The sequence below is a fragment of the Pristiophorus japonicus genome, chromosome 5 (genome assembly GCF_044704955.1).
Source record: "Pristiophorus japonicus isolate sPriJap1 chromosome 5, sPriJap1.hap1, whole genome shotgun sequence".
Lineage (NCBI taxonomy): Eukaryota > Metazoa > Chordata > Chondrichthyes > Pristiophoridae > Pristiophorus > Pristiophorus japonicus.
The window spans coordinates 195,284,668-195,307,147 of record NC_091981.1 but is presented as its reverse complement, the minus strand read 5'-3'; the positions used below and the strand labels follow the sequence as shown (position 1 = coordinate 195,307,147).

Below are 22,480 nucleotides of genomic sequence, written 5' to 3'. Positions count from 1 at the left end.
CAGGACCGGAACCAATGTCCTAGGGGGAGTGTTTGCTAGTGCTGTTGGGGAGGATTTAAACTAATATGGCAGGGGGATGGGAACCAATGCAGGGAGACAGAGGGAAACAAAAAGGAGGCAAAAGCAAAAGACAGAAAGGAGATGAGGAAAAGTGGAGGCAGGGAAACCCAAGGCAAAGAACAAAAAGGGCCATTGTACAGCAAAATTCTAAAAGGACAAAGGGTGTTAAAAAAACAAGCCTGAAGGCTTTGCGTCTTAATGCAAGGAGTATCCGCAATAAGGTGGATGAATTAACTGTGCAAATAGATGTTAACAAATATGATGTGATTGGGATTACGGAGACGTGGCTCCAGGATGATCAGGGCTGGGAACTCAACATCCAGGGGTATTCAGGAAAGATAGAATAAAAGGAAAAGGAGGTGGGGTAGCATTGCTGGTTAAGGAGGAAATTAAGGCAATAGTTCGGAAGGACATTAGCTTGGATGATGTGGAATCTATATGGGTAGAGCTGCAGAATACCAAAGGGCAAAAAACGTTAGTGGGAGTTGTGTACAGACCTCCAAACAGTAGCAGTGATGTTGGGGAGGGCATCAAACATGAAATTAGGGGTGCGTGCAACAAAGGTGCAGCAGTTATAATGGGTGACTTTAATATGCACATAGATTGGGTTAACCAAACTGGAAGCAATACGGTGGAGGAGGATTTCCTGGAGTGCATAAGGGATGGTTTTCTAGACCAATATGTTGAGGAACCAACTAGGGGGGAGGCCATCTTAGACTGGGTGTTGTGTAATGAGAGAGGAGTAATTAGCAATCTCGTTGTGCGAGGCCCCTTGGGGAAGAGTGACCATAATATGGTGGAATTCTGCATTAGGATGGAGAATGAAACAGTTAATTCAGAGACCATGGTCCAGAACTTAAAGAAGGGTAACTTTGAAGGTATGAGGCGTAAATTGGCTAGGATAGATTGGCGAATGATACTTAAGGGGTTGACTGTGGATGGGCAATGGCAGACATTTAGAGACCGCATGGATGAACTACAATAATTGTACATTCCTGTCTGGTGTAAATATAAAAAAGGGAAGGTGGCTCAACCATGGCTATCAAGGGAAATCAGGGATAGTATTAAAGCCAAGGAAGTGGCATACAAATTGGCCAGAAATAGCAGCGAACCCGGGGACTGGGAGAAATTTAGAACTCAGCAGAGGAGGACAAAGGGTTTGATTAGGGCAGGGAAAATGGAGTACGAGAAGAAGCTTGCAGGGAACATTAAGACGGATTGCAAAAGTTTTTATAGATATGTAAAGAGAAAAAGGTTAGTAAAGACAAACGTAGGTCCCCTGCAGTCAGAATCAGGGGAAATCATAACGGGGAACAAAGAAATGGCGGACCAATTGAACAAGTACTTTGGTTTGGTATTCACTGAGGAGGACACAAACAACCTTCCGGATATAAAAGGGGTCGGAGGATCTAGTAAGGAGGAGGAACTGAGGGAAATCCTTATTAGTCGGGAAATTGTGTTGGGGAAATTGATGGGATTGAAGGCCGATAAATCCCCAGGGCCTGATGGACTGCATCCCAGAGTACTTAAGGAGGTGGCCTTAGAAATAGTGGATGCATTGACAGTCATTTTCCAACATTCCATTGACTCTGGATCAGTTCCTATGGAGTGGAGGGTAGCCAATGTAACCCCACTTTTTAAAAAAGGAGGGAGAGAGATAACACGGAATTATAGACCGGTCAGCCTGACATCGGTAGTGGGTAAAATGATGGAATCAATTATTAAGGATGTCATAGCAGTGCATTTGGAAAGAGGTGATATGATAGGTCCAAGTCAGCATGGATCAACTGGGCTTGTATTCACTGGAGTTCAGAAGAATGAGAGGGGACCTCATAGAAACGTTTAAAATTCTGACGGGGTTAGACAGGTTAGATGCAGGAAGAATGTTCCCAATGTTGGGGAAGTCCAGAACCAGGGGACACAGTCTAAGGATAAGGGGTAAGCCATTTAGGACCGAGATGAGGAGGAATTTCTTCACCCAGAGTGGTGAACCTGTGGAATTCTCTACCACAGAAAGTTGTTGAGGCCAATTCACTAAATATATTCAAAAAGGAGTTAGATGAAGTCCTTACTACTAGGGGGATCAAGGGGTATGGTGAGAAAGCAGGAATGGGGTACTGAAGTTGCATGTTCAGCCATGAACTCATTGAATGGCGGTGCAGGCTGGAAGGGCCGAATGGCCTACTCCTGCACCTATTTTCTATGTTTCTATGTCCCAGCACCAATGCTGATGACCACCCCCGACGGAAGGGGAATTGTAGGGACTGATGTGTTGGATCAGTATAGCGCAGGAATAGATTACAATCGCGATTGTGTTTGGATGGGATTGAGATATGATGGGATTAAGAGATAATGCAAGAGTGATAGAAATTTCAGATGCTCACTTGGTTTTTGCTATTAAAATGCCATCTGCGTATGACTCTCTGGGAAGCGAAAATGAAGCTGTGGCAAAAGTAATTCAGGAACACCTAGTGGTGTTCGCCACATGCAAGCATAACTGGAAAAATGGTAGGCGAAGAGTCTATTAAGTGGCCTCCCCACTCATTCACTAAACAGTACCCCATCCCAAGGGAGAGTCACCCTTACATCCGAGACACCATAAAATCCCTAGTGGAGCAGGGTGGTGTTAGGACAGGCACTTTCATGACCAATTCACCCACATGGCCGGTTAAAAAGCCTGATAGCAGCTGGCGACTATTGATTACAGAAAGTTAAATTCTGTAACACCAGCCTGCTCACCGGTAGTGAGAGAAACTCCCACCATATTCTCTCAAATTCCTGCTGTTTCCAAGTACTTCTCGACCCTCGACATCGCCAATGGATTCTGGAGTATCCCTGTTAAATGGGAAGGCCAATACAAATTCACGTTCACAATCGAGGACCAGAGCTATACCTGGACATGCCTGCCTCGGGTTTCGCAATGCCCTGGCGATTTTTCACAAAAGAATGGCTGTAATGGTATGAGATGTGAATTGGCTAGAATAGACTGGCAAATGATACTTAAAGGGTTGACGGTGGATAGGCAATGGCAAATATTTAAAGATCACATGGATGAACTTCAGCAATTGTACATGAGTACAAACAAAACGGGGAAGGTGGCTCAACCTTGACTAACAAGGGAAATTAGGGATAGTGTTAAATCCAAGGAAGAGACATATAAATTGGCCAGAAAAAGCAGCAAACCTGAGGACTGGGAGAAATTTAGAATTCAGCAGAGGAAGGCAAAGGGTTTAATTAGGAGGGGGAAACTAGAGTATGAGTGTAAGCTTGCAGGGAACATAGAAACTGACTGCAAAAGCTTCTATACATATGTGAAGATAAAAAGATTAGTGAAGACAAACGTAGGTCGCTTGCAGTCAGAATCAGGTGAATTTATAATGGGGCACAAAGAAATGGCAGACCAATTGAACAAATACTTTGGCTCTGTCTTCACAAAGGATGACACATATAACTTTCTGGAAATACTAGGGGACCGAAGGTCTAGCGAGAAGGGGGAACTGAAGGAAATCCTTATTAGTCAGGAAATTGTGTTAGGGAAATTGATGGGATTGAAGGCCAATAAATCCCAAGGCTGGATAGTCTGCATCCCAGAGTACTTAAGGAAGTGGCCCTAGAAATAGTGGATGCATTGGTGATCATTTTCCAACAATCTATCAACTCTGGATCAGTTCCTATGGACTGGAGGGTAGTTAATGTAACACCACTTTTTAAAAAAGGAGGGAGAGAGAGAAAACAAGGAATTATAGACCGGTTAGCCTGACATCAGTAGTGGGGAAAATGTTGGAATCAATTATTAAGGATGAAATAGCAGCGCATTTGGAAAGCAGTGACAAGATCGGTCCAAGTCAGCATGGATTTATAAAAGGAAATCATGCTTGACAAATCTTCTAGAATTTTTTGAGGATGTAACTAGTAGAGTGGACAAGGGAGAACCAGTGGATGTGGTGTATTTGGACTTTCAAAAGGCTTTTGATAAGGTCCCACACAAGAGATTAGAGTATGCAAAATTAAAGCACATGGGGTAATGTATTGACGTGGATAGAAAACTGGTTGGCAGACAGGAAGCAGAGAGTAGGGATAAACGGGTCCTTCTCAAAATGGCAGGCAGTGACTAGTGGGGTTGCGCAGGACTCAGTGCTGGGACCCCAGCTATTTACAATATACATCAATGATTTGGATGAAGGAATTGAGTGTAATATCTCCAAGTTTGCAGACGACACTAAGCTGGGTGGCGGTGTGAGCTGTGAGGAGGATGTTAAGAGGCTGCAGGGTGACTTGGACAGGTTAGGTGAGTGGGCAAATGCATGGCAGATGCAGTATAATGTGGATAAATGCGAGGTTATCCACTTTGGTGGCAAAAACATGAAGGCAGAATATTATCTGAATGGCAGATTAGGAAATGGGGAGGTGTAACGAGACCTGAGTGTCATGATACATCAGACATTGAAAGTTGGCATGCAGGTACAGCAGGTGGTGAAGGCGGCAAATGGCATGTTGGCATTCATAGTTAGGGGATTTGAGTATTGGAGCAGGGAGGTCTTGCTGCAGCTGTTTGTGGCCTTGGTGAGGACTCACCTGGAATAGTGTGTTCAGTTTTGGTCTCTTAATCTGATGAAGGACGTTCTTGCTATTGAGGGGGAGCAGCGAAGGCTCACCAGACTGATTCCTGGGATGGCAGGACTAAGATATGAGGAGAGACTGAATCGACTGGGCCTGTATTCACTGGCGTTTAGAAGGATGAGAGGGGATCTCATAGAAACATATAAATTTTTGACAGGACTGGACAGGTTAGATGCAGGAAGAATGTTCCCAATGTTGGGGGAGTCCAGAACCAAGGGTCACAGTCTAAGGATAAGGGGTAAGCCATTTAGGACTGAAATGAAGAGTTGTTAACCTCTGGAATTCTCTACCTCAGAGTTGTTGATGACAGTTCGTTAGATATATTCAAGAGGGTGTTAGATATGGCCCTGACAGCAAAAGGGATCAAGGGGTATGGAGAGAAAGCAGGAAAGGGGTACTGAGGTGAATGATCAGGCATGATCTTATTGAATGATGGTGCAGGCTCAAAGGGCCGAATGGCCTACTCCTGCACCTATTTTCTATGTTTAAAAGACTTTTCCTGCCCTACCGGCTTGCTGCAGTATGTAGACGACCTCCTGCTGGCAACCGACAGCATGGGGGAGCATCTGTCCTTTTTGCACGAACTGTTGACATTATTGGCTCAGGCGAGACAAAGGTGAATCCCCGTAAGGCTCAATTAGTAAAAGAATGGGTTACCTTTCTAGGAGTGTCCATTTCTCCAGAATGATCGTCCCCCAACTCTCACATGGTGGAGATAATACAACGACTGCCATTACCCACTTCCAAGATAACCCTACGATCATTCTTGGGTCTGGTGGGGTCCCAATGGAACTTTATCCCAGGCTTTGCAGTGTGCGCAAAGCCCCTGTACGATTTGACAAAACGGCAGAGTGATGACGCACGCCCGGTGCTCACACCCAGTGCAGGCTAAATTAAAAACTGCAGTGATACAGGCTGCATGTCTGATCACTCCCAATCCCATGCAGACCTTTCATTTAGAGGTCGGGGCCACAGAACAAAGCCTCACTGCAAAACGCAAGCTGATCGACTACAGCCAATTGCATATGCATCTTGAATCCTGCAGGGGGCAGGAAAAATGTATATCGCATGAGAGCACCACCTACTGGCCGTCTTCTAGCCGGTACATCACTTTACTTTTATTACTAGGTTACAGGCTACAATCATGCACACACCTCAAACTACTGATGAAACCTGGAGATTCGCCATTTTCCTCGCAGCGCCACAGCAAATGGACATTGGAACTTATGGAGAGAGACATTGATACCATTTCCAAACCCACCATATTGCTGCCACAATTTTTGATCTATGGAGGGAGTTACCCCTGATCAACAGACCCATCCTGTGAAGAGCCCATACAGAGTGCCCCAGATGTCTACATCGATGGGTCCTCGTATCACATTGAGGGATCTCCCACACCGGATATGCTATGGTATTGCCAGAAAGAACCATCCAGCGAAGATGCAATATGCAGAAATCGCCACACTTCTAACCACTGTGAAGGAAACCTCAGATAGACCCGTGAATGTTTGGTCAGATAGTGCCTATGGTATAAACACCATGCTCTCCTTGTCCCTATGCCACAAAAATGACTATCGTACAATAGACGGCAACAGCCTGGTCCATGGGCCCTGGTTACACCTGCTCTGTCATACCTTAAACAGCAATCCCAGCCCTGCTTCATAGGAAAGGTAGCAGCCCATAGAAAAGGACAGCAAGGGAAATTCCAGAGCAGACAAAGAAGCTGTGATTGATGGGGAGATGGAAGATATAGTTGTTGAGCCCTGCAATGCTGTTAGCAAGGCCTCTCCAACAGATCACCTAGATTTAAAATTCCTGCAGCAGCAATACTGGTCATATGCTGTTGCAAGCACCTGGCATGAGGAAGACAGACCCCTTCCTCAACCGACAGCCTTGGCTCCCAATACCATACTCGCCACTGCCCCTGACTCAGATGAGCAGTTGCTGATGTTCAAAAGAAAGCCAAACGCCTGCTCGATGGTGTGCATTCCACCAGAGGTGGGTCAGGAACTGATCTCCCTCCTTCACTCCTGCCCCACAGCAAGGCACTATTCAGCCCTGGTAACCTTCTATAAAGGTAGCATCCACAGCTTGGTGGCTTTCCATGAGGGAAACAATCAACCAATATGGGGCACGATGCCTATCATGCCTGCAGTATAATCTTCTCACATGCACTAACCAAGCCTTGTTTCAAAGCACGCCCCCACCTCAAGGGCCATGGGCTCACCTCCAGATAGACATCATTGGGCCACTTCCACAGACGCAAGGCAATTTTCAGCATGCCCCCATGGTGGTGGATCAATTCACTAAATGAATCGAAGCATTCCCCTGCCACTCCAACACCGAAATCACAGCAGCCAAAACACTTAAATCATGTGTTTTGTAGGTGGGGAGTACCAGTACAACTGGACAGCGATCAAGGTTCACACTTTACCAGTAAAATATTTACCCACCAATGTTGGGAATAAAACACATATTACATATTGCTCACCACCCCCAGACATCCGGAGAGGTCGAAAAGGGGGGGAACAGGATATGCAAATTAATGTTAAAATAAAATTGTGCGCGGATCACCCCACTCAATGAGTTAACATGAGGTCCACACCTCATAAAACAACAGGGGTCTCTCCATATCAGGCCATGGCAGGAAGACTCATGAGAACGCCAGGCCAGCTAAAACCAACAGGGATGAGTGCCCTGACAATGAAACCATGTAGTTCCAAGTGGCTGTAACAAGTGGTAGATCACACCGATCAGATGAATCGATTTGTGACCACCAAATTGGGGAAATCAAAAAGCCATCTTAAAAGGTACTTTGACAAGAAAATACGACCCTTTGAATATCAGGTGGGAGACTCAGTAATGATTCCAAATTATGGAAAAAAGAAGCATGCCTTTGAGCCCAAGTGGTGGGGACAGCATACGATTATACTCCGATTAAACCCCTCGGTTTATTTGATTCAGTTACCGGGGGAAAAGAGCATTAAGTACAAGAAATGGTTTCACATTAATCAGTTTAAAAACTAGAGAAAATAAACACGACACCGATCTTGTTTCCCACAGACCATGATACGGATCCTTATGATTGTCAGGACGATACGGGTCACGACCGAATCCGAGGGAAGATGGAGAAGCGAGAACTGCAGCATGACTTACAAACATCATTAATGTGCTTTGAAAAGCGACAGTGCACTGAAGATACGGGAAGGGGAGAGTCTCCGCTGGAGAGGTTATCGTACTATAGTAAATCCCCTACATGTGGCATACACCTTAAGAGGTGGGGACCGAGTCAGGCCATCCACTTTTGTCTCTCTTTCTCCCCAAGTTTAAAATCCATTATACAGTGGTCATCCACCTCACAGAAACATAAACAGCAGAGCTATCAGAACCCTCTCAATGTTTATGATATGTGAGCCCTGAGGAGATAAACCATATGAGGAGTCAAGAAGGATATTTCCCCCTCAAGGTAGAGTGTTATTTCCCAAGTTCATGTCTCCTGACTGGGCAGAGCGCAAGTTACAAAGGAAGCATGGCTTTGAAACTCACCAAACTAGAAAATATGTTAATTGGAAAGCCATTAACCTAATCAAGGAATGGCACCGGCCCTCCATTCAGACACACATATGAGGAGAAGCCAATCAGGAACGGCCCTGGAACCAAGATCCAATCCTGAGGCTGAGAAACTATGTTAAGAGGTATAAAAACTCAAGCCAAAAATTGCTCTCTCTTTTCCTTAGCACATGGCAAAAGCAGGACCTGCCTCTACAGACAAAGAAGCAGGCCACGTGCTTTGCCAGAGGGAAGTAAAGTATACCTTTTTTGTAACATCATTGTATCTGTTGTAACTAAGTAGATCCGTAGGATAGCTGAGGACTATTGTTCTCTGATAGATGTGTGTGTGTTTAATAAACTATTCCAAATTGTTTTAAAAGAATTGGTCTTACTGTCAATTTAATGCCAGAGATTTAGAAATCTTACAAGCTTAACATATAAACATTCCACATCAATACCAACACGAAGCAAAAAGGAATGGAAGATTAAAAACAAATACAAAATATACTTAACTTTCCACCTTTACGAACATACATCTCCGTCACATTTCAGGTATAAGAAATAGGAGCAGGAGTAGGCCATACGGCCCATCGAGCCTGCTCTGCCATTCAATAAGATCATGGCTGATCAACGACCTCAACTCCACTTTCCCACCCAATTTCCATATCCTTCGATTCCCCAATACTCCAAAAATCTATCTATCTCAGCCTTGAATATATTCAGAGACTCAGCATCCACAGCCCTCTGGGCAGTAAATTCCAAAAATTCACAACACTGAATAAATTTGTCCTCATCTCTGTCTTAAATGGTCTACCCCTTATCCTGAGACTGTGAACACAAGAACATAAGAATTAGGAACAGGAGTAGGCCATCTAGCCCCTCGAGCCTGCTCCGCCATTCAACAAGATCATGGCTGATCTGGCCGTGGACTCAGCTCCACTTACCCGCCCGCTCCCCATAACCCTTAATTCCCTTATTGGTTAAAAATCTATCTATCTGTGATTTGAATACATTCAATGAGCTAGCCTCAACTGCTTCCTTGGGCAGAGAATTCTACAGATTCACAACCCACTGGGAGAAGAAATTCCTTCTCAACTCTCTTTTAAATTGGCTCCCCCGTATTTTGAGGCTGTGCCCCCTAGTTCTTGTCTCCCCGACCAGTGGAAACAACCTCTCTGCCTCGATCTTGTCTATCCCTTTCATTATTTTTAAATGTTTCTATAAGATCACCCCTCATCCTTCTGAACTCCAACGAGTAAAGACCCATTCTACTCAATCTATCATCATAAGGCAACCCCCTCATCTCCGAAATCAGCCGAGTGAATCGTCTCTGTACCCCCTCCAAAGCTAGTATATCCTTCCTTAAGTAAGGTGACCAAAACTGCATGCAGTACTCCAGGTGCGGTCTCACCAATACCCTGTACAGTTGCAACAGGACCTCCCTGCTTTTGTACTCCATCCCTCTGAATGAAGGCCAACATTCCATTCGCCTTCCTGATTACCTGCTGCACCTGCAAACTAACTTTTTGGGATTCCTCGTTAGTATAGTGGTGACTATCCCCACCTGTCACGCGGGAGACCAGCGTTCAATTCCCCGACGGGGAGGCAGTTGTTTATTCCAAAAGAGTTTCATGCACAAGGACCCCCAGGTCCCTCTGCACCACAGCATGTTGTAATTTCTCCCCATTCAAATAATATTCCCTTTTACTGTTTTTTTCCCCCCCCAAGGTGGATGACCTCACACTTTCCGACATTGTATTCCATCTGCCAAACATTAGCCCATTCGCTTAACCTATCTAAATCTCTTTGCAGCCTCTCTGTGTCCTCTAAACAACCCGCTTTCCCACTAATCTTCGTGTCATCTGCAAATTTTGTTACACTACACTCTGTCCCCTCTTCCAGGTCATCTATGTATATTGTACATTGTGGTCCCAGCATCGATCCCTGTGGCACATCACTAACCACCAATTGCCAACCCGAAAAGGACCCATTTATCCCAACTCTCTGCTTTCTGTTAGCCAATTCTCTATCCATGCTAATACATTTCCTCTGACTCCGAGTACCTTTATTTTCTGCAGTAACCTTTTGTGTGGCACCTTATCGAATGCCTTTTGGAAATCCAAAGACACCACATCCATCGGTACACCTCTATCCACCATGCTCATTATATCCTCAAAGAATTCCAGTAAATTAGTTAAACATGATTTCCCCTTCATGAATCCACATTGCGTCTGCTTAATTACACTATTCCTATCTAGATGTCCCGCTATTTCTTCCTTAAATGATAGCTTCAAACATTTTCCCCACTACAGATGTTAAACTAACCGGCCTATAGTTACCTGCCTTTTGTCTGCCCCCTTTTTTAAGCAGAGGCGTTACATTAGCTGCTTTCCAATCTGATGGTACCTCCCCAAAATCCAGAGAATTTTGGTAGATTATAACGAATGCATCTGCTATAACTTCCACCATCTCTTAATACCCTGGGATGCATTTCATCAGGACCAGCGGACTTGTCTACCTTAAGTCCCATTAGCCTGTCCAGCACTACCTCCCTAGTGATAGTGATTGTCTCAACGTCCTCCCTTCTCAAATTCCCGTGACCAGCAATTTTTGGCATGGTTTTTGTGTCTTCCACTGTGAAGATCGAAGCAAAATAATTGTTTAAGATAGAAACATAGAAAATAGGTGCAGGAGCAGGCCATTCAGCCCTTCTAGCCTGCACCGCCATTCAATGAGTTCATGGCTGAACATGAAACTTCAGTACCTCCTTCCTGTTTTCTCGCCATAACCCTTGATCCCCCGAGTAGTAAGGACTTCATCTAACTCCCTTTTGAATATATTTAGTGAATTGGCCTCAACTACTTTCTGTGGTAGAGAATTCCACAGGTTCACCACTCTCTGGGTGAAGAAGTTTCTCCTCATCTCGGTCCTAAATGGCTTACCCCTTATCCTCAGACTGTGACCCCTGGTTCTGGACTTCCCCAACATTGGGAACATTCTTCCTGCATCTAACCTGTCTAAACCCGTCAGAATTTTAAACGTTTCTATGAGGTCCCCTCTCATTCTTCTGAACTCCAGTGAATACAAGCCCAGTTGATCCAGTCTTTCTTGATAGGTCAGTCCCGCCATCCCGGGAATCAGTCTGGTGAATCTTCGCTGCACTCCCTCAATAGCAAGAATGTCCTTCCTCAAGTTAGGAGACCAAAACTGTACACAATACTCCAGGTGTGGCCTCACCAAGGCCCTGTACAACTGTAGCAACACCTCCCTGCCCCTGTATTCAAATCCCCTTGCTATGAAGGCCAACATGCCATTTGCTTTCTTAACCGCCTGCTGTACCTGCATGCTAACCTTCAATGACTGATGTACCATGACACCCAGGTCTCGTTGCACCTTCCCTTTTCCTAATCTGTCACCATTCAGATAATAGTCTGTCTCTCTGTTTTTACCACCAAAGTGGATAACCTCACATTTATCCACATTATACTTCATCTGCCATGCATTTGCCCACTCACCTAACCTATCCAAGTCACTCTGCAGCCTAATAGCATCCTCCTCGCAGCTCACACTGCCACCCAACTTCGTGTCATCCGCAAATTTGGAGATACTGCATTTAATCCCCTCATCTAAATCATTAATGTACAATGTAAACAGTTGGGGCCCCAGCACAGAACCTTGCGACACCCCACTAGTCACTGTCTGCCATTCTGAAAAGTACCCGTTTACTCCTACTCTTTGCTTCCTGTCTGACAACCAGTTCTCAATCCACGTCAGCACACTACCCCCAATCCCATGTGCTTTAACTTTGCACATTAATCTCTTGTGTGGGACCTTGTCGAAAGCCTTCTGAAAGTCCAAATATACCACATCAACTGGTTCTCCTTTGTCCACTTTACTGGAAACATCCTTTACTGGAAAGATCTCAGCCATTTCCACATTTCCCATTATTAAATCTCCCTTTTCATCTTCTAAGGGACCAACATTTACTTTAGAAACTCTTTTTCGTATTATATAATCAACAAAAGCTTTTACTATCTGTTTTTATGTTTTGTGCAAGTTTACTTTCATCATCTAACTTTCCTTTCTTTATTGCTTTCTTAGTCATTCTTTGCTGTCGTTTAAAATTTTCCCAATCTTCTAGTTTCCCACTAACCTTGGCCACCTTATACGCGTTAGTTTTTAATTTGATACTCTCCTTTATTTCCTTGGTTATCCACAGCTGGTTATCTCTTCTCTTACCGCCCTTCTTTTTCACTGGAATATATTTTTGTTGAGCACTATGAAAGAGCTCCTAAAAAGTCCTCCACTGTTTCTCAATTGTGCCACCGTTTAGTCTGTGTTCCCAGTCTACTTTAGCCAACACTGCCCTCATCCCACTGTAGACCCCTTTGTTTAAGCATAGTACGCTCGTTTGAGACATTACTTCCTCACCCTCAATCTGTATTACAAATTCAACCATACTGTGATCACTCATTCCGAGAGGATCTTTTACTCGGGAGATCATTTATTATTCCTGTCTCATTACACAGGACCAGATCTAAGATAGCTTGCTCCCTTGTAGGTTCTGTAACATACTGTTCTAAGAAACAATCCCGTATGCATTCTATGAATTCCTCCTCAAGGCTACCCCGTGCGATTTGATTTGACCAATCGATATGTAGGTTAAAATCCCCCATGATTACTGCCGTTCCTTTTTCACATGCCTCCATTATTCCCTTGATTATTGTCCGCCCCACCGTGAAGTTATTTTTTGGGGGCAATAAACTACGCCCACCAGTGACTTTTTTCCCCTTACTATCTCTAATCTCCACCCACAATGATTCAACATTTTGTTCATTGAGCCAATATCATCTCTCACAACTGCCCTGATATCATCCTTTATTAACAGAGCTACCCCACCCCCTTTCCCTTCTTGTCTATCTTTCCGAATTGTCAGATACCCCTGTATGTTTAATTCCCAGTCTTGGCCACCCTGCAACTACGTTTCTGTAATGGCCACCAAATCATACCCATTTGTAATGATTTGTGCCGTCAACTCATTTCTAGTTTGAATCACGCCATGGGATCTTTTACATCCACCCTAGAGCTCAGATGGGACCTCGGTTTGATGTCTTATTCCAAAGACTGCAATACTCCCTCAGTCATCCTGAATCACGTACTCAAGCCTCTGGAGTGAGGCTTCAGCCCATGAGCTTATGACTCAGAGGTGAAAGTGCTACCACTGAACCAGAGATTATGATAATAAACACATCTTATTAGTATGCAACAAACACACAGCAACACAATGTTAGTAAGTCAACAAAAAAAACTAAAAAAAAAATACAGAAAGCTGATGCAGTCAGACAGAAATCTAATGAACTTGTGCACTGCTGGAGTCTGTTCACAGACCCCAATGTGAAAACTTAAGATTTAAAAGAAAGTCAAATAACAATATCCACTTGTTCAGACACAAATACGATTTTGATCACCAACTCAACAGCTTCTGAACACATGTTGCACATTGAAAGAAGTGATACTCTATCACCAATACTGAATACAGTTGCACATTCAGTACAGAAAGGTGTTCAAAGTCATTTAAAAAAGGGAATAACGCATATTGCCAGTTGAAGCTCAAATACACTTACTAGAATAGGCAGATGTGCACCAATGCCAAGCCCTATAGCTGTAACTCCCCCTCCTTCCACCCGCTCCTCTATCACACATCTGAACAGCCTATTACAATATTCAAATCCTAGGCTCACATGACAAGTGCCTACTTGGGCAATGTATTTGTAGGCTTCAAGAGCCAACAGAACCACATTATGAGAGACATTTGGAAAAATGTAGGGATTTAAAGTTAGTAAAAACCCAATCGTAATGGGCAAATTAAGGGCATTCCGTTTCAATCTCATGTGCTGTCTTTTAAAACAGTGGCATACTCAGCTTGTGAGAGTTTATCATATTTTGGCTGTTATATTCAGCCTCTTTTATCGAGAAATTAACCAGGAGACAAGTTTTTTTTCCGGTAACTGTGACGAGCAGCATGACTACATAGTGCAATCTAACCTACAACATTGCTGCAGGACGACCCACGCTTGGAACCCAACTAACAGTAATTATAATGAGGTAGGAGAACTGGTGAAGAAATATTAAAGGGAGGAGCACGTCATGTTTTATTCAGAATAGTGTCAGTATTCAGACAGCTTGCACAACGTCATTGGTCTCCTCTGCAAGTGTGCAGGAGGAAAATATTAGCTGTGACTAATCACTAAGTAAAGAAACGACGAGCAGTAATAAAACATAATGTTCTTCTCTTCCTACACTGAACTATTTCAGTGCAAGTACCGAGTCATCCTTGGCATTTTAAAACACCTTCAAGTACTTCTGAAAAAAGCATCCCCCATATCAGCACTATCAGCTAACCTTACATCGTGTCCTATTGCAGATTATTTAAATGTTAACCTATGCAGAGAACAAGCTTAAATGAGAATGCATTACTACACTCCAAAAGGCACAACTAAAGCGGGTCCCACCTGAAATGTGCCACCTTCAGGCTACATTTGAAAAAACTAATCTGAACACAGTACTATACTCATTGGTAACCACAAGCAACCCTTTTAGAACGATGGGAAAAAGTAATCCAGTAACCAGATACTAGAGAAAATGCAGGAGGATTACAGGAGAAAAACATACATGCAATTGTGTGATGGTTAAAGAAAAAAAACTTGCTGGGAATCTGAAATTTTAAAAACTGGTCAGTTAACCGGTCTTTCTCTTTCAGACATTAATAAACCTATTGTGTATTTTTAATCAGTCTACAGTTAAGTAGAAATCACAAGCCATTATTAACGCTCAAATTCACCATCACCTTGAAAGTTCTGGCCTACCCATGATTGCCAACAATAGCCATGTGATCTTGTTGCCTGTGCTACAGCTCGGGAACTCTGTTCTCAAACAAATTGGAGATTCACCAGTTATTCCCTTGGAGATTAACAAACCCATTCACAGGGTCTGGCACCACTCACAAACAAGTTACCATTACAAGGTTTTCCAGATATATGATCATGACGATCTACTTAGTCTGTGCTGCAGATGATGGCTCACCCTCTGACTCATTACACTTGACTCAAGGTTTCCCAAAGCACCGTTGTGTCATACACTGTTCCAGTAATCAACTTCTTCCCATTATCATACAAATCTATCTATTCTTTTGTTGTTGAATCCAATCACCATTTTTCATCAACTTATTTCAGATTAAAAACACACTCAATGCATTTTATGTCTCACAAAGTACAACCCTTTTGTAGGGCAATCAAAATTACATTTCTTTCTAACTTTTATATCTCTCAAATCTAAACAGCAGCTACCACCGTTTATTACTTAATCTATTGATAAGAGTAAAGATGAGCATGTGAAATTTTCATATCAAGTCCACTTGGAGTATACAAAAAAAAGTAGTTGTTACTGAATAGAATGCAACTCTAAGCTCAAACTTGGGTTGAATTGAAGAAAGCATTAAGCCAGAGCAAAGTACTGATAGTCATTGTATTTTGAGATGAATAAATATAGAAAATCACACGGGAAGCATACTACATATCATGTGGCTCAAATAAGATATGACAAATAACTAAGCTACCGCAAAAGGAGAAGGATCACATTTTTGTTGCGTCCTGTCTAAGAATGAGCAATAGGTTTCAAGAGGCTCCTCAGATATTTTCTTATGTGGATCTGGAATGCACTGCCTGAAAGGGTGGTGGAAGCAGATTCAATGGTAACTTTCAAAAAGGAATTGGATAAATACATGAAGGGGGGAAATTTGCAGGGCTATGGAGAAAGAGCAGGGGAGTGGGACTAATTGGATAGCTCTTTCACAGGCACAATGAGCCAAATGGCCTCCTTCTGTGCGGTCAGATTCTAGGAGATATGGAGCCAGTACTTAAATTTTCCAGAGTTCAGCTTCATAAGGAATTAAGGATTGTTGAGTTGAAAATATTTTGGCATAAAGAAGAAACTGAGCTTCAGGGAGGGGTGACGTGGGAGTTCAAGGTCAGATGCTGTGACCAAATGTCAGAATTCAAGGGAGGGCAAAGGAGGAGGGCGACATTATGAGAGAGTTCCATTTTAGATCAGAGGAAAGAACAAGGTCAAGAATGCCAGTTAGTGTTGTCTTTACAGTAATTCATCTACTTCATCAATAATAAAGAGAAGTCAAGACGATCAATACATAAAGTTGGGTACAAATGAGGGAAGCCATTCTACCAAGTTAGTTTATCCTTCCATAGAAACTTATGTTAAGAGTACTATTTTCTGATATATAGGAACGAGTAGGCCATTCAGACCTCACACCTGCTCCGACATCTGATGAGACCATGGCTGATATACAACAGGAATAAGTGGTTTTAAATTCCCTTTACCTTTTTCTTCTTCCGCCAAGTACTTTATCTTGCATCTTGCTTTGAAACTGGAGTAAAGTCAGTAATTTTACATTGACTAATATAATCACAATATAATACACTACTGTGCAAAATCCAAAATCAGTTAAATCCCACCTCCAACCACAGAACCTGTTAAAATTTTGATGCATTCATGTCCTTCAGGTCTACTTTGAGACACTCAATCCCACTGGGGAAATTAACAAAACGGGGAGAGGGCACCATGAATTTAGGAAAATAGGAACAAGTGTAGTTTATAAATAGAGACTTGTCCAAACTGAAGTTCGAAGAACCACAAAATAAACCTAAATTATGATTGGACTTTAGGATTACGCCCAGTTAAAGTAAGCCATATTCATAAGTTCAACATAACTTCACTACTTATAACTTCTACACCCGTAGAAATAAAGCCCAGTGCTTTGTGAGCATGTTTTGTTTTGCCGAGCTGCGATGCTGCTTTTAATGATTGGTTCACCTGCATCCCAAGATCCCTTTGCCCTTCTACCCCATTCAGTTTCTTATTTTCTAAGGTGTCGTGATGTTTCTATTTTTCCTACCAAAATGCATCACCTCACATTTATCTTTGGTAAAGTTCATTTGCCACTTAACTGCCCAGCCTGCAAATTTTCTGAGGTTTCATTGTATTCTTTGCATTCTTCCTCAGTGTTAACTATACCCACCCCACCCCAGTTTGGTATCATCTGCAAATTTTGATATTTAGTTCCTTATTCCCAAGTCCAAATCATTAATGTAAATTATGAATAACAATGGTCCCAGCACTGACTCCTGTGGAACACCGCTTTCTACCTTACAACATTTGGGGTCAAACATGTTCAGCCTCAGACAGATGCTAGGGAGAACATAAAGAACATAAGAATTAGGAACAGGAGTAGGCCATCTAGCCCCCCCCTCGAGCCTGCTCCGCCATTCAACAAGATCATGGCTGATCAGGCCGTGGACTCAGCTCCACTTACCCGCCCACTCCCCATAACCCTTAATTCCCTTATTGGTTAAAAATCTATCTATCTGTGATTTGAATACATTCAATGAGCTAGCCTCAACTGCTTCCTTGGGCAGAGAATTCTACAGATTCACAACCCTCTGGGAGAAGAAATGCCTTCTCAACTCTGTTTTAAATTGGCTCTCCTGTATTTTGAGGCTGTGCCCCCTAGTTCTAGTCTCCCCGACCAGTGGAAACAACCTCTCTGCCTCTATCTTGTCTATCCCTTTCATTATTTTAAATGTTTCTATAAGATCACCCCTCATCCTTCTGAACTCCAACGAGTAAAGACCCAGTCTACTCAATCTATCATCATAAGGTAACCCCCTCATCTCCGGAATCAGCCTAGTGAATCGTCTCTGTACCCCCTCCAAAACTAGTACATCCTTCCTTAAGTAAGGTGACCAAAACTGCACGCAGTACTCCAGGTGCAGTCTCACCAATGGAGTCGGTGGCGGGGTCCAAAGACAATGGATTCGATCTTCCCAATATTTAATTGGAGAAAATCTCTGCTCATCCAGTACTGGATGTCGGACAAGCAGTCTGACAATATAGAGACTGTGGGGGGGGGGTCGCGAGAAGTGGTGGCGAAGTAGAGGCGGGTGTCGTCAGTGTACATGTGGAAACTGATGCCGTGTTTTCGGATGATGCCAAGGGGCAGCATATAGATGAGAAACAGAAGGGGGCCACGGATAGATCCTTGGGGGACACCAGAGGTAACGATGCGGTAGTGGGAAGAGAAGCCATTGCAGGTGATTTTCTCCAATGAGAGTTGATCTTATCAAAACGGATAAGATTATGAGGGGGCTTGGCAAGGTGGATGCAGAGAGGATGTTTCCACTGATGGGGGAAGACTAGAACTAGAGGGCATGATCTTAGAATAAGGGGCCACCCATTTAAAACTGAGATGAGGAGAAATTTTTTTCTCCTCAGAGGGTTGTGAATCTGTGGAATTCGCTGCCTCAGAGAGCTGTGGAGGCTGGGACATTGAATAAATTTAAGACAGAAATAGACAGACAATAAGGGGTTATGGGGAGCGGGCGGGGAAGTGGAGCTGAGTCCATGATTAGATCAGCCATGATCTTACTGAATGACTGAGCAGGCCTGAGGGGCCGTATGGTCTACTCCTGTTCCTATTTCTTGTGTTCTTAACCTTTACCCTTAATCTCTGCTTTCTAATTTTAGTCAATTTGCTATCCATTCAGCTAGTTGTTCCACAAGTCCTAACCTTTGGCATGAGCCTAGCATATGGTACCTTTTTGAAGGCCCCATGAAAATCCAAGTACATGACATCTACTGCATTGTCCTTGTCTACCCGCTTACCTCTTTAAATAATTCTATCAGGTTCGTTAAACAGAACATAGCCTTTCAGAATCCATGCAGACTATTTTTCATTATATTTTCTACCTCTGGATGTTTTATCACTACTTTTAGTATAGGTTCCAATATCTTTCCCATTACTGGCATTAAGCTGACTGGTCTATTGTTACCAGGTTTTATTCTAGCTCATATATATATAGATTGATATATAGGAGAATCATAGAACACAGGAAGCCAATCAGCCCATCATGCCTATGGCAGCTCTCTGAAAATTATTCCCACTCCTCTGCTCTTTCCCCATAGCCATGCGATATCCTCCTTCCCATTACATCCTCCAACACCGCCTCCAGTGTGCCAGTGCAGCCTTCGGCCGCCTAAGGAAAAAAAAGTGTTTGAAGACCAGGCTCTCAAAACTGCCACCAAGCTCATGGTCTACAGGACCGTAGTAATACCCTCCCTCCTGTATGGCTCAGAGACACGGACCATGTACAGTAGACACCTCAAGTCGCTGGAGAAATACCACCAACGATGTCTCCACAAGATCCTACAAGTCCCCTGGGAGGACAGACGCACCATCGTTAGCGTCTTCGTCCAGGCCAACATCCCCAGCATTGAAGCACTGACTGCACTTGATCAGCTCCGCTGGGCAGGCCACATAGTTCGCATGCCAGATACAAGACTCCCACAGCAAGCGCTCTACTTGGAACTCCTTCACGGCAAACGAGCCAAAGGAAGGCAGCGGAAACGTTACAAGGATACCCTCAAAGTCTCCCTGATAAAGTGCAACATCCCCACTGACACCTGGCAGTCCCTGTCCAAAGACCACCCTAAGTGGACGAAGTGCATCCAGAAGGGCGCTGAGCACTTCAAGTCTCGTCGGCGAGAGCATGCAGAAATCAAGCGCAGGCAGCGGAAGGAGCGCGCGGCAATCCAGTCCCACCCACCCCTTCCCTCGGCGACTGTTTAACCCACCTGTGACAGAGACTGTGGCTCTCGTATTGGACTGTACAGCCACCTAAGAACTCATGCTAAGAGTGGAAGCAAGTCTTCCTCGATTCCAAGGGACTGCCTATGATAATGATGACATCCTACTTGATAACTATTACCATCGCATTTTTGCCCATCATCCCTTTTGTCTCTTAAACTCTTCTGCTTTTCACATCACAAATTTTCCCTTTTGTTCTTTCTTCCCTTCCCTGTACTTCCTCAAAAGAACCTGTTACATCTCTGACTTTTCCAGTTCTGATGACGGGTCACAGACCTGAAATGTTAACTCTATTTTTATCCACCTGCTGAGATTTCCAGTATTTTCTGTTTTTATTTCAGATTCCAGCATCCGAGATATTTTGCTGCTGTGATAACCTTGGGGTTTGCTCATGGTGTCCCTGTCACCTATTAAATCACGATGCCCTAATTTAATAGTGAAAGGAGCAAGAGTATCTTTTGGGTACCTGAAAGCCGTAGAATTCGCGGGGCATCATCAACTTTTAATACATAAAGTTTATCGCCGATTCAGTCGGCAGCTAATTAAAATTAGGAGTTCGCTGGAAACACCGAGTCGTTCCCCTGAGCTAGTGACAGATTACAGACTGATGTGCAGACAAGCTGGAGCGGATCGGTCCCTCATCACTCGTCCCTGTGAGTCAGAAGGAGAGCGAGAAACAAGCCCCAGGCACTGGGCGTCTATTACTCACCTCCTGCCCCTCACCCTCGCTGAACCTGCTAGTCCCGGACAAGAGCCGGCCGCCGCCGCTCTGGCTCACCCTGTGCCCGCGGCGCGACTGGGCTCGAAGCCGCAGTTCGCCCTGTCTGAGGGGGAGCGGGATTTTTTTTCCAAAGACAGCCCCGCGAGAGCCGCCGGCCGTTTGACTTCAAACCCCGCCGCGAGCTTCCATTCTCTCTCTCGCTCACATCAGGCGGGGGCTCCGCGACTGGCCGGGTCGGGTCGGTAAAGACGGGGAGGGAGAGGGGCACAGGCTCTGGCCGCCTCTTTCTTACCTGCAGCGAGAAGCTGATCCGTCTCCGTCCTCTCCTCTCCTCCTCTGTCGTCCAGCGCCGACCGCGGGGCCAACTTGGGAGCCGAAACTTTGCGAGAGTTTTCTGGGGTGAGTTTGCCGCCCGGCTAACTTGGTGTCAGCGCGGCCTTGGGGCCAGCAGCCGTTGCCCTCGCTGCCCGCCCGCCTCTCTCCCGCTCCAGCTCGGCGCCGGGCTTTTACTCTTCTTTTCTTTCTCTTCTTTTGTCTTCCTTCTCCGCCCGGCTACACGGAGAGCGCGCGAAAACAGCGCTGCCCAATCCAATCAAACTTTACTGAACCCCACTAACAAGGCGCGCTTCCATTGGCCGAGAAGCGCCGACTCCCCTCCAATCCGCGTGGGCCTCGCACGGGAGTGTGGGATGTGACCATGTGGTGCTTCTTTGTGGGTTTTCGGGGTGATTTTTCCTCTTGCTCTGATCAATGTTGAGCAACTCGAGTTTGCGAACAGACGGTCGGGGAATTTGGGAGTGTCAGAATGGAACTACCACGAGACGCGACGTAAAGAGAAACCACGAAAACTCAGGCAGTATGCGTGTAATGTTCAGTGTCTCGGACTGTAACATGCAGCTTTCTATTTATAGTCACTTGTTCCCCAGCCTGAAATCAAGACTCCGATGACCATTGGCTGCTTGGCGTCGACTGCTGCTGTCATTGCATTTCTACTTTTGAGCGCGTTGTGGTGAAAGGTTGACTCACTTCATGTTTTGAACCCACTCTGTTTCAGTTGTAGATGAGCATAATGAGATGAACGCTTCCTATATAAAGTGCTGGTATCACATTTGGTGGGGGAGACAATTGGGCTCCCCTCCCGCCGTTTCGGGAGTTTCTACTCTTGCTTGCTATCCAGTGACTTCTGCTGAAAGGTCTGTGTGTGGTCAGGTCGTGATGGGTTCAAGCTTGGTTGGGATTCTCTCCGTGGTCGAATAGGTTGACACTTTACCAGGCTCATGGGTGAAGAATGGTTACTTGTACAAAGTGGACGCGATGCCAGTACGTGTAGAAGGATATCCCAGCAAATGTCAGCAGTACCTTCAGGAGAGAAGGAAATAAGTGGATTTAGCTTTAAAAAAAATCAAACATTTGATTCCACAGTAAAGAGTCGTATTCCTAAAAAATGTATTGTTGAAAATGTTTAGGTTGCAAGCCAGAAATGTTTGTATGCAAGCAGCTATTTCTTTGCAATACCTGAGCATGTTGGAATATTTCATTGGATTTAGATTTGGTGCTATTACAATTGACTTGTTTTGATACTATTAAGTTCCATTCATATCACTCTAGAGGACAATACGATGTTATTGTTTCTTTGTCTATTGCAGGAGAGACTTTGTATGAATTCCTATATTCTGTGCAATCTTCCAACTAAAATACAGATAGGGAGGTGAAGTCCCACAAACACCATTTTCTATGTGCTTGTGGCTAGCAAGCTTCCAAAATGAACTTTAAGATTCTAAGAAATAAAATGTGCAATTTTGCACATGTAC

The 22,480-nt window shown here is 44.2% G+C and overlaps 1 protein-coding gene across 3 annotated transcripts in view; it reads right to left on the bottom strand.

The window, feature by feature from the left end:
* ezh2 (enhancer of zeste 2 polycomb repressive complex 2 subunit) overlaps positions 1-21,261 on the bottom strand; it is a 124,475-nt gene extending 103,214 nt beyond the window's left edge. For all 3 annotated transcript variants that reach the window (XM_070881188.1, XM_070881189.1, XM_070881190.1), the window contains exon 1: positions 20,962-21,261. The gene's annotated coding sequence lies outside the window, so the exon portion shown is untranslated. The remainder of the gene's footprint in view (positions 1-20,961) is intronic.
* Positions 21,262-22,480: the final 1,219 nt, after the last annotated feature.